Below are 13,305 nucleotides of genomic sequence, written 5' to 3' on the forward strand. Positions count from 1 at the left end.
CCATTCACTCACGCTCATACCAGCCCATTCACTCACACTCATACCAGCCCATTCACTCACACTCATACCAGCCCATTCACTCATACCAGCCCATTCACTCATACCAGCCCATTCACTCACACTCATACCAGCCCATTCACTCATACCAGCCCATTCACTCACACTCATACCAGCTCATTCACTCACACTCATACCAGCCAGCTCATTCACTCACACTCATACCATTCACTCACATTCACTCACACATTCACACACACTCATACCAGCCCATTCACTCACACTCATACCAGCCCATTCACTCACACTCATACCAGCCCATTCACTCACACTCATACCAGCTCATTCACACACACTCATACCAGCCCATTCACTCACACTCATACCAGCCCATTCACACACACTCATACCAGCCCATTCACTCACACTCATACCAGCCCATTCACTCACACTCATACCAGCCCATTCACTCACACTCATACCAGCCCATTCACTCACACTCATACCAGCCCATTCACTCACACTCATACCAGCCCATTCACTCACACTCATACCAGCCAGCTCATTCACTCACACTCATACCATTCACTCACATTCACTCACACATTCACACACACTCATACCAGCCCATTCACTCACACTCATACCAGCCCATTCACTCACACTCATACCAGCCCATTCACTCACACTCATACCAGCCCATTCACTCACACTCATACCAGCCCATTCACTCATACCAGCCCATTCACTCACACTCATACCAGCCCATTCACTCATACCAGCCCATTCACTCACACACATACCAGCCCATTCACTCACACTCATACCAGCCCATTCACACACACTCATACCAGCCCATGCACTCATACCAGCCCACTCATACCAGCCCATTCACTCATACCAGCCCATTCACTCACACACATACCAGCCCATTCACTCACACACATACCAGCCCATTCACACACACTCATACCAGCCCATTCACACACACTCATACCAGCCCATTCACTCATACCAGCCCATTCACACACACTCATACCAGCCCATTCACTCACACTCATACCAGCCCATTCACTCACACTCATACCAGCCCATTCACTCATACCAGCCCATTCACTCACACTCACACGCATACCAGCCCATTCACTCACACTCATACCAGCCCATTCACTCACACTCATACCAGCCCAGTCACTCACACTCATACCAGCCCATTCACTCACACTCATACCAGCCCATTCACTCACACTCATACCAGCCCATTCACTCACACTCATACCAGCCCATTCACTCACACTCATACCAGCCCATTCACACACACTCATACCAGCCCATTCACACACACTCATACCAGCCCATTCACACACACTCATACCAGCCCATTCACTCACACTCATACCAGCCCATTCACACACACTCATACCAGCCCATTCACTCACACTCATACCAGCCCATTCACTCACACTCATACCAGCACATTCACTCACACTCATACCAGCCCATTCACTCATACCAGCCCATTCACTCACACTCATACCAGCCCATTCACTCACACTCATACCAGCCCATTCACTCACACTCATACCAGCCCATTCACACACACTCATACCAGCCCATTCACTCACACTCATACCAGCCCATTCACTCACACTCATACCAGCCCATTCACTCACACTCATACCAGCACATTCACTCATACCAGCCCATTCACTCTCACACTCATACCAGCCCATTCACTCACACTCATACCAGCTCATTCACACACACTCATACCAGCCCATTCACTCATACCAGCCCATTCACTCACACTCATACCAGCCCATTCACTCACACTCATACCAGCCCATTCACTCATACCAGCCCATTCACTCACACACATACCAGCCCATTCACTCACACTCATACCAGCCCATTCACACACACTCATACCAGCCCATGCACTCATACCAGCCCATGCACTCATACCAGCCCATTCACTCATACCAGCCCATTCACTCATACCAGCCCATTCACTCATACCAGCCCATTCACTCACACACATACCAGCCCATTCACTCACACTCATACCAGCCCATTCACACACACTCATACCAGCCCATTCACACACACTCATACCAGCCCATTCACACACACTCATACCAGCCCATTCACTCACACTCACACCAGCCCATTCACTCACACTCACACCAGCCCATTCACTCACACTCATACCAGCCCATTCACTCACACTCATACCAGCCCATTCACTCACACTCATACCAGCCCATTCACTCACACTCATACCAGCCCATTCACTCACACTCATACCAGCCCATTCACTCACACTCATACCAGCCCATTCACACACACTCATACCAGCCCATTCACACACACTCATACCAGCCCATTCACTCACACTCATACCAGCCCATTCACACACACTCATACCAGCCCATTCACTCACACTCATACCAGCCCATTCACTCACACTCATACCAGCCCATTCACTCACACTCATACCAGCCCATTCACTCACACTCATACCAGCCCATTCACTCACACTCATACCAGCCCATTCACTCACACTCATACCAGCCCATTCACACACACTCATACCAGCCCATTCACACACACTCATACCAGCCCATTCACACACACTCATACCCCCCCATTCACTCACACTCATACCAGCCCATTCACTCACACTCATACCAGCCCATTCACTCACACTCATACCAGCCCATTCACTCACACTCATACCAGCCCATTCACACACACTCATACCAGCCCATTCACTCACACTCATACCAGCCCATTCACTCACACTCATACCAGCACATTCACTCATACCAGCCCATTCACACACACTCATACCAGCCCATTCACTCACACTCATACCAGCCCATTCACACTCATACCAGCCCATTCACTCATACCAGCCCATTCACACACACTCATACCAGCCCATTCACACACACTCATACCAGCCCATTCACTCACACTCATACCAGCCCATTCACTCATACCAGCCCATTCACTCACACTCATACCAGCCCATTCACTCACACTCATACCAGCCCATTCACACACACTCATACCAGCCCATTCACTCACACTCATACCAGCCCATTCACTCACACTCATACCAGCACATTCACTCATACCAGCCCATTCACACACACTCATACCAGCCCATTCACTCACACTCATACCAGCCCATTCACTCATACCAGCCCATTCACACACACTCATACCAGCCCATTCACTCACACTCATACCAGCCCATTCACTCACACTCATACCAGCCCATTCACTCATACCAGCCCATTCACTCATACCAGCCCATTCACTCATACCAGCCCATTCACTCACACTCATACCAGCCCATTCACTCATACCAGCCCATTCACACTCATACCAGCCCATTCACTCATACCAGCCCATTCACACACACTCATACCAGCCCATTCACACACACTCATACCAGCCCATTCACTCATACCAGCCCATTCACTCATACCAGCCCATTCACTCACACTCATACCAGCCCATTCACTCTCACACTCATACCAGCCCATTCACACACACTCATACCAGCCCATTCACTCATACCAGCCCATTCACTCATACCAGCCCATTCACTCACACTCATACCAGCCCATTCACTCATACCAGCCCATTCACACTCATACCAGCCCATTCACTCATACCAGCCCATTCACACACACTCATACCAGCCCATTCACACACACTCATACCAGCCCATTCACTCATACCAGCCCATTCACTCACACTCATACCAGCCCATTCACTCTCACACTCATACCAGCCCATTCACTCACACTCATACCAGCCCATTCACTCACACTCATACCAGCCCATTCACTCACACTCATACCAGCCCATTCACACACACTCATACCAGCCCATTCACTCACACTCATACCAGCCCATTCACTCACACCCATACCAGCCCATTCACTCACACCCATACCAGCCCATTCTTGTCTCTTTTCAGAAGAAGGTGCAACTCAACCAATCCAAGAACCATGGACCAACACAAATGGGACAGAGATATCGTCATTGGTTTGTTATGTAGTTACCTACTGAGAGAGAAGAGAGGGGGGGGGGGGGGGGTAAATCAATATGTCCTTATCAATATGTCCTTATATCTCACATTCGTGGAAAACAAAGTGCAGGCAGTGAGTGTTAAAGTGTAACTGTAAATATGGCCATTTGGGAACCTTAAAACCCTATAAAAGGTTTAAAGTAATTTTGTTTTTTGGAAAGTATTTCTCGCTGATATGAAAGATATGTTGCTTATGTCTCCAAGCGATGCGTGTTAACGTTCAGAGCTCCTAGTGTAACCGATGTGAAATGGCAGGCTAGTTAGCGGCGGTGCGCGCTAATAGCGTTTCAAAATCGGGTGACGTCACTCGCTCTGAGGACCTTGAAGTAGTCGATAGGTAACGATGCTTCGTGGGTGTCGGTTGTGGATGTGTGCAGAGGGTCCCTGGTTCGAGCCCAGGTAGGGGCGAGGAGACGGACGGAAGCTATACTGTTCCACTAACAAAACTCCCCCCAGTCAGAAGATACACTGCTCAAAAAAATAAAGGGAACACTAAAATAACACATCTGTTGTCTATTCCATTTGCACAACAGCATGTGACATTTATTGTCAATCTGTGTTGCTTCCTAAGTGGACAGTTTGATTTCACAGAAGTGTGATTGACTTGGAGTTACATTGTGTTGTTTAAGTGTTCATTGTGTTGTTTAAGTGTTCCCTTTATTTTTTTGAGCAGTGTACTATCGTCAATAGGCGCTAAAGCAGTTAGCGTCTATGAATGTGTTAGTAAGCTTTCCATCGGTATTAACTCAAAAGCAGGTCTTAATTTGCATATAAAAGGGAAGGTGCAAACAACGATGTGTCAATTAGCATCAAGAAAACTGACCGATGAATCACAACGGCTATTTGACTTAATTAGCATTAGCATCCAAAATGCTACACAAACAAAATGTTCTTATTGAGTGAATTCCTTTTCTGTTTCCTTCTTCTGTGTGATAACATTTTGTTCTCAAGCTTTCATTGAGGCTTACTTTCTTGGATGTTTTTTTTGAGTTCGTTCCACGAACTTGCCTGTTTTTATACAGGACCATAGAGTTTACTAGAGGGGACACCTGGTACGAATGTCCTCACCATAGAGTTTACTAGAGGGGACACACCTGGTACGAATGTCCTCACCATAGAGTTTACTAGAGGGGACACCTGGTACGAATGTACTCACCATAGAGTTTACTAGAGGGGACACCTGGTACGAATGTCCTCACCATAGAGTTTACTAGAGGGGACACCTGGTACGAATGTCCTCACCATAGAGTTTACTAGAGGGGACACCTGGTACGAATGTCCTCACCATAGAGTTTACTAGAGGGGACACCTGGTACGAATGTCCTCACCATAGAGTTTACTAGAGGGGACACCTGGTACGAATGTCCTCACCATAGAGTTTACTAGAGGGGACACACCTGGTACGAATGTCCTCACCATAGAGTTTACTAGAGGGGACACCTGGTACGAATGTACTCACCATAGAGTTTACTAGAGGGGACACCTGGTACGAATGTCCTCACCATAGAGTTTACTAGAGGGGACACCTGGTACGAATGTCCTCACCATAGAGTTTACTAGAGGGGACACACCCGGTACGAATGTCCTTACCATAGAGTTTACTAGAGGGGACACCTGGTACGAATGTCCTCACCATAGAGTTTACTAGAGGGGACACACCCGGTACGAATGTCCTTACCATAGAGTTTACTAGAGGGGACACCTGGTACGAATGTCCTCACCATAGAGTTTACTAGAGGGGACACCTGGTACGAATGTCCTCACCATAGAGTTTACTAGAGGGGACACCTGGTACTCCACCTCATTGCCTCAGACCGGGGGAATTCTGAACAGTATGGCAGTAAAATGTTTGAAGTTCACATTTTGCTTTTAATCTAAATATTTGTCTTCTGATATGGGGGCCCAAGTTCCTCAAACGGTACGTAGGCTGTGTGGATATAATTCCCCATATGTTTGCCATCTTACTGCCCCAGCAGTCGAGGATTCAATTCCCACTTCCGCATGTCTCCTCCTGTTTCTAATCTGTCTAAACAAAACACAGATTTTCCCTAGGCACAATTCAGACTTGACTTAAGTCCGTGTTTTATTGAGTCCGTGTTAAGTCTACATATCTCAAGTCTGAATCGGGCCCAACGTGTTATTGAGGGTGGTTCAGCACAACAGTTTTAGTCCAGTAAGATCGGTATGTGTCTCTGATTGGCTGAGTGAAGGGCTCTATTCAATCTGCATCCAGGAAGTTCAGCTTCACAGCGTGATTGAAATGTAAAAGGCAATGTTCCAGCTTTAGTGGAGGCTACATTCACGGTAAACGCGGCATATGTCGGCTCCATTTAAAATTACATTTCTACCCCACCATCTGTAACGGTTGACTAGAGCCCGAAGGCAATGTTCTGACAAGACCCACATCAATACCAGTGATAAAGGCCTCATCTCTGCTATAACTCACATAGCTCTAAACATTTTGATTGTAACAAATGATTGCATCGTTTTTATAATCTCACAATGGGCCTGGCAACTGTAGACTATAGTCAGTATCAAAGTATTCAATTCCCAGTGTTTCCTTTAAAATGTTAGTCAAAATAGTGACTGAAAATCATCATCAATCCATATTTATGCTTTTAAACATTTGCAATTTAAAACCATTTGATTGTATGAGAGACACGGTTTGACAAAACATTATGTTAGTGTATTGAGTTTTACATGCACTGAAACACCAACAAGGGTTTTCACAACACTCTCTTTGGGTGTTTCAGAGTACTTCCATTCTGTTTTGAAATCCATTCAGTAGATCACAAGACTAACATTGGGTTCACACTCAAACCCCCTCCGAACACCAGGTTTCAGCTTAGCTGCACTACTTTTCATGGTTTTAAACAATGATGGTGTTTTGAGTCTTTCTAATTAAAACAATTCTGATATTTTTAATAGTTTTAACCATTGTAGTTCTGCTAGTTTTAAACGTTCTACTTCTGAATGTTCTAGTTCTGATAGTTCTAAACATTCTACTTTTTATAGTTCTGATACGTTCTAGTTCTGAGAGTTCTAAACATTCTACTTCTGATAGTTTTAAACGTTCTAGTTCTGATAGTTCTAAACGTTCTAGTTCTGATAGTTCTAAACGTTCTAGTTCTGATAGTTCTAAACGTTCTACTTCTGATAGTTTTAAACGTTCTACTTCTGATAGTTTTAAATGTTCTACTTCTGATAGTTTTAAACGTTCTACTTCTGATAGTTTTAAATGTTCTACTTCTGATAGTTTTAAACGTTCTACTTCTGATAGTTAACAATTCCACAACTATACACACAAGTGTAAAGGGATAAAGAATATGTACATAAAGATATATGAATGAGTGTTGATACAGAACGGCATAGGCAAGATGCAGTAGATGGTATAGAGTACGGTATATACATATGAGATGAGTAATGTAGGGTATGTAAACATAAAAGTGCCTAGTTTAAAGTGGCTAGTTATACATGTATTACATAAAGATGGCAAGATGCAGTAGATGATATAGAGTACAGTATATTCATATGTATATGTATGTCTGTTAGCCCTAACACACTCACACACCAATCTGTCTCACACACACACACCAATCTGTCTCACACACACACACCAATCTGTCTCACACACACACACACACCGATCTCTCACACACAACAATCTGTCTCACACACACCGATCTGTCTCACACAAACTGATCTGTCTCACACACACACACAATCTGTCTCACACATAACTATCTGTCTCACACGCACACCATCTGTCCCACACACACACCGATCTGTCTCACACACACACCATCTGTCTCACACACTCTTTTGTGACTGGCCTTCCTCCTTGTAACTCGTTACTCCTGTCAACAGCTGGACCTTTTGGTCCTGGACTTCCTGTGTCAAAGACTGGAGACAGCTAACGAGCTCCAGGGCTTTATGACTGACTGACGGACGGACGGACGGACGGACTCACACACACACACACACACAAAGCAGAGAAACCTGTGAGACAGTATAAACTGGATTATCTCCGTTCGACAGGACATTAAAAACGATAATATCTTATGTGTCACCGAGTCGTGGCTGAACGACGACACGGATAATATAGAACTGGCTGGGTTTTCATGCATCGGCAGGACAGAACAGCTACGTCAGATAAGACGAGGGGCGGGGGACGAGGGGCGTCTATTTGTCAGTAACAGCTGGTGCGCAATGTCTAATATTAAGGAAGTCTTGAGGTATTGCTCGCCTGAGGTAGAGTACCTCATGATAAGCTGTAGACCACACAATCTACCAAGAGAGTTTCCATCTATATTCTTCGTAGCCGTCTATTTACAACCACAAACCGACGCTAGCACTAAGACAGCATTCAACTAGCTGTATAAGGCCATAAGTAAACAAGAAAATGCTAATCCAGAATCGGCGCTCCTAGAGGCCGGGGAATTTAATGCAGGCAAACTTAAATCCGTTTTACCTAATTTCTACCAGCATGTCACATGTTCAACCAGAGGAAAACAAATCCTAGACCACCTTTACTCCACACACAGAGACACATCCAAAGCTCTCCCTCGTCCTCCATTTGGCAAATCTGACCGTAATTATATCCTCCTGACTCCTGCTTACAAGCAAAAACTAAAGCAGGAAGTACCAGTGACTCGCTCAATACGAAAGTGGTCAGATGACGCGGATGCTACGCTACAGGACTGTTTTGCTAGTACAGACTGGAATATGTTCTGGGATTCTTCCGATGGCATTGAGGAATACACCACCTCAGTCACCGGCTTCATCAATAAGTGCATCGACGACGTCGTCCCCACAGTGACCGTACGTACAAATCCCAACCAGAAGCCATGGATTACAGGCAACATCCGCACCGAGCTAAAGGCTAGAGCTGCTGCTTAAAAGGAGCGGGAGACTAATCCAGACGCTTATAAGAAATCCTGCTATACCCTGCGACGAACCATTAAACAGGCAAAGCGTCAAAACAGGACTAAGATTGAATCCTACTACACCGGCTCTGACGCTCGACGGATGTGACAGGGCTTGCAAACTATTACGGACTACAAAGGGAAACCCATCCGCGAGCTGCCTAGTGACGCAAGCCTACCAGACGGGCTAAATGTCTTTTATTCTCGCATCAAGGCAAGCAACACTGAAGCATGCATGAGAGCACCAGCTGTTCTGGACAACTGTGTGATCATGCTCTCCGCAGCCGAAGTAAGACCTTTAAACAGGTCAACATTCACAAGACCGCGGGGCCAGACGGATTACCAGGACGTACTCAGACCAACTGGCAAGTGTCTTCACTGACATTTTCAACCTCTCCCTGATAGTCTGTAATACCAACATGTTTCAAGCAGACCACCATAGTGCCTGTGCCCAAGAAAGCGAAGGTAACCTGCCTAAATAACTACCGACCCTAGCACATAGCACTCACGTCGGTAGCAATGAAGTGCTTTGAAAGGCTGGTCATGGCTCACATCAACACCATCATCCCAGAAATCCTAGACCCACTCCAATTTGCATACCACCCTAACAGATCCACAAATGACGCAATCTCTATTGCACTCCACACTGCCCTTTTACACCTGGACAAAAGGAACACCTATGTGAGTATGCTGTTCATTGACTACAGCTCAGCGTTTAACACCATAGTGCCCTCAAAGCTCATCACTAAGCTAAGGACCCTGGGACTAAACACATCCCTCTGCAACCGGATCCTGTACTTCCTGATGGGCCGTCCCCCAGGTGGTAAGGGTAGGCAACAACAGATCTGCCACACTGATCGGGGACCCCTCAGGGGTGTGTGCTCAGTCCCCTCCTGTCCACCAGAGATGATGCCATAGAATGTAATGTTAATTTCTCTACCATACGTCTACGTCATTTTAGAAAATTTGGCAGTATGTCCAAACGGCCTCACACCCGCAGACCACGTGTAACCACGCCAACCCAGGACCTCCACATCCGGCTTCTTCACCTGCGAGGTCGTCTGAGACCAGCCACCCTTGACAGCTGATGAAACTGAGGAGTATTTCTGTCTATAATAAAGCCCTTTTGTGGGGGAAAAACAAATTATGATTGGCTGGGCCTGACTCCCTATACCCTGGGCAGGGCTTCACTCCTGCCCAGTCATGTGAAATCCATAGATTAGGCACTTAAATTAAAATTATTGTTGTGTTTATATTTTTGTTCAGTATAGTTTACATCAGTGAAGTTTTCTGTTATCTCTGCTTCTTTCACGGAGAAAATAACTTTCTTTAATTGAGATTTTCAGTGCTGAATGTCCAAATTACATCAGTTTGACCGGTTTGTAAGATCCATATTTGATGTGGTTGAAATACTATCAGCTTTAATGGTGCTGATAAACACAGCACCTCTACAGATGGTATCTAACTGTGGTTGAAATACTATCAGCTTTAATGGTGCTGATAAACACAGCACCTCTACAGATGGTATCTAACTGTGGTTGAAATACTATCAGCTTTAATGATGCTGATAAACACAACACCTCTACAGATGGTATCTAACTGTGGTTGAAATACTATCAGCTGTTATGGTGCTGATAAACACAACACCTCTACAGATGGTATCTAACTGTGGTTGAAATACTATCAGCTTTAATGGTGCTGATAAACACAGCACCTCTACAGATGGTATCTAACTGTGGTTGAAATACTATCAGCTTTAATGGTGCTGATAAACACAGCACCTCTACAGATGGTATCTAACTGTGGTTGAAATACTATCAGCTTTTATGGTGCTGATAAACACAACACCTCTACAGATGGTATCTAACTGTGGTTGAAATACTATCAGCTGTTATGATGCTGATAAACACAGCACCTCTACAGATGGTATCTAACTGTGGTTGAAATACTATCAGCTTTAATGGTGCTGATAAACACAGCACCTCTACAGATGGTATCTAACTGTGGTTGAAATACTATCAGCTTTAATGGTGCTGATAAACACAGCACCTCTACAGATGGTATCTAACTGTGGTTGAAATACTATCAGCTTTAATGGTGCTGATAAACACAACACCTCTACAGATGGTATCTAACTGTGGTTGAAATACTATCAGCTTTAATGGTGCTGATAAACACAACACCTCTACAGATGGTATCTAACTGTGGTTGAAATACTATCAGCTTTAATGGTGCTGATAAACACAGCACCTCTACAGATGGTATCTAACTGTGGTTGAAATACTATCAGCTTTAATGGTGCTGAAAAACACAGCACCTCTACAGATGGTATCTAACTGTGGTTGAAATACTATCAGCTTTAATGGTGCTGATAAACACAACACCTCTACAGATGGTATCTAACTGTGGTTGAAATACTATCAGCTTTAATGATGCTGATAAACACAACACCTCTACAGATGGTATCTAACTGTGGTTGAAATACTATCAGCTTTAATGGTGCTGATAAACACAGCACCTCTACAGATGGTATCTAACTGTGGTTGAAATACTATCAGCTTTAATGGTGCTGATAAACACAGCACCTCTACAGATGGTATCTAACTGTGGTTGAAATACTATCAGCTTTAATGGTGCTGATAAACACAGCACCTCTACAGATGGTATCTAACTGTGGTTGAAATACTATCAGCTTTAATGATGCTGATAAACACAACACCTCTACAGATGGTATCTAACTGTGGTTGAAATACTATCAGCTTTAATGGTGCTGATAAACACAACACCTCTACAGATGGTATCTAACTGTGGTTGAAATACTATCAGCTTTAATGATGCTGATAAACACAGCACCTCTACAGATGGTATCTAACTGTGGTTGAAATACTATCAGCTTTAATGATGCTGATAAACACAGCACCTCTACAGATGGTATCTAACTGTGGTTGAAATACTATCAGCTTTAATGGTGCTGATAAACACAGCACCTCTACAGATGGTATCTAACTGTGGTTGAAATACTATCAGCTGTTATGATGCTGATAAACACAGCACCTCTACAGATGGTATCTAACTGTGGTTGAAATACTATCAGCTTTAATGGTGCTGATAAACACAGCACCTCTACAGATGGTATCTAACTGTGGTTGAAATACTATCAGCTTTAATGGTGCTGATAAACACAGCACCTCTACAGATGGTATCTAACTGCTCATTCTCATTCTCTCAACATGCTGAAAGAAATAAATCATATTTATCCACTCCTGTTCCAGTCAAAATGTTGTCTACATTTGGTGTATAAGTTTACTGCAATAAATGAAGTTAATATTAAAGCTATGTGAGGTTATAGATCCTACAGTAAGGCTATGTGAGGTTATAGATCCTACAGTAAGGCTATATGAGAGGTCCCACTAAGCGCACACCAGATGGGATAGTGTATCGCTGCAGAATGCTGTGGTAGCCATGCTGGTTAAGTGTTCCTTCAATTCTAAATAAATCACAGACAGTGTCACTAGCAAGCACCATCACACCTCCTCCTCCATGCTTCACGGTTGGAACTACACATGCGGAGATCATCTGTTCACCTACTCTGCGTCTCCAATAGACGCGGCGGTTGTAACCAAATATCTCAAATTTGGACTCATGAGACAGATTTCCATAGATCTAATGTCCATTGCTCGTGTTTCTTGGCCCAAGCAAGTCTCTTCTTATTATTGGTGTGCTTTAGTAGTGGTTTCCTTGCAGCAATTCGACCATGAAGGCCTGATTCACGTGGTCTCCTCTGAACAGTTGATGTTGAGATGTCTGTTACTTGAATTCTGTGAAGCATTTATTTGGGCATTTATCTGGGGACCCATACTAGGCGGTGATGCAACCGGTCAGGATGCTCTCGAAGGTGCAGCTGTAGCACCTTTTGAGGATCTGGGGACCCATGCCACATCTTTTCAGTTTCCTGAGGAGGGAAAGGTGTTGTCGTGCCCTCTTCACGACTGTCATGGTGTGTTTGGACCATGATAGTTTGTTGGTGATCTGGACACAAGGAACTTGAAACTCTCGACCCCCTCCACTACAGCCCAGTCGATGTGAATTTCGGGCGTGTTTGGTCTTCCTTTTCCGGTAGTCCACAATCAGGTCCTTTGTCTTGCTCACGTTGAGGGAGAGGTTGTTATTCTGGCACCATGCTGCCAGGTCTGTGACCTCCCTATAGGCTGTTTCATCGTTGTCTGTGATCAGGCCTACCACTGTTGTGTCTTCAGGGAGTCAGCATGCCAAATG

The sequence above is a fragment of the Salvelinus alpinus genome, chromosome 11 (assembly GCF_045679555.1).
Source record: "Salvelinus alpinus chromosome 11, SLU_Salpinus.1, whole genome shotgun sequence".
NCBI lineage: Eukaryota > Metazoa > Chordata > Actinopteri > Salmoniformes > Salmonidae > Salvelinus > Salvelinus alpinus.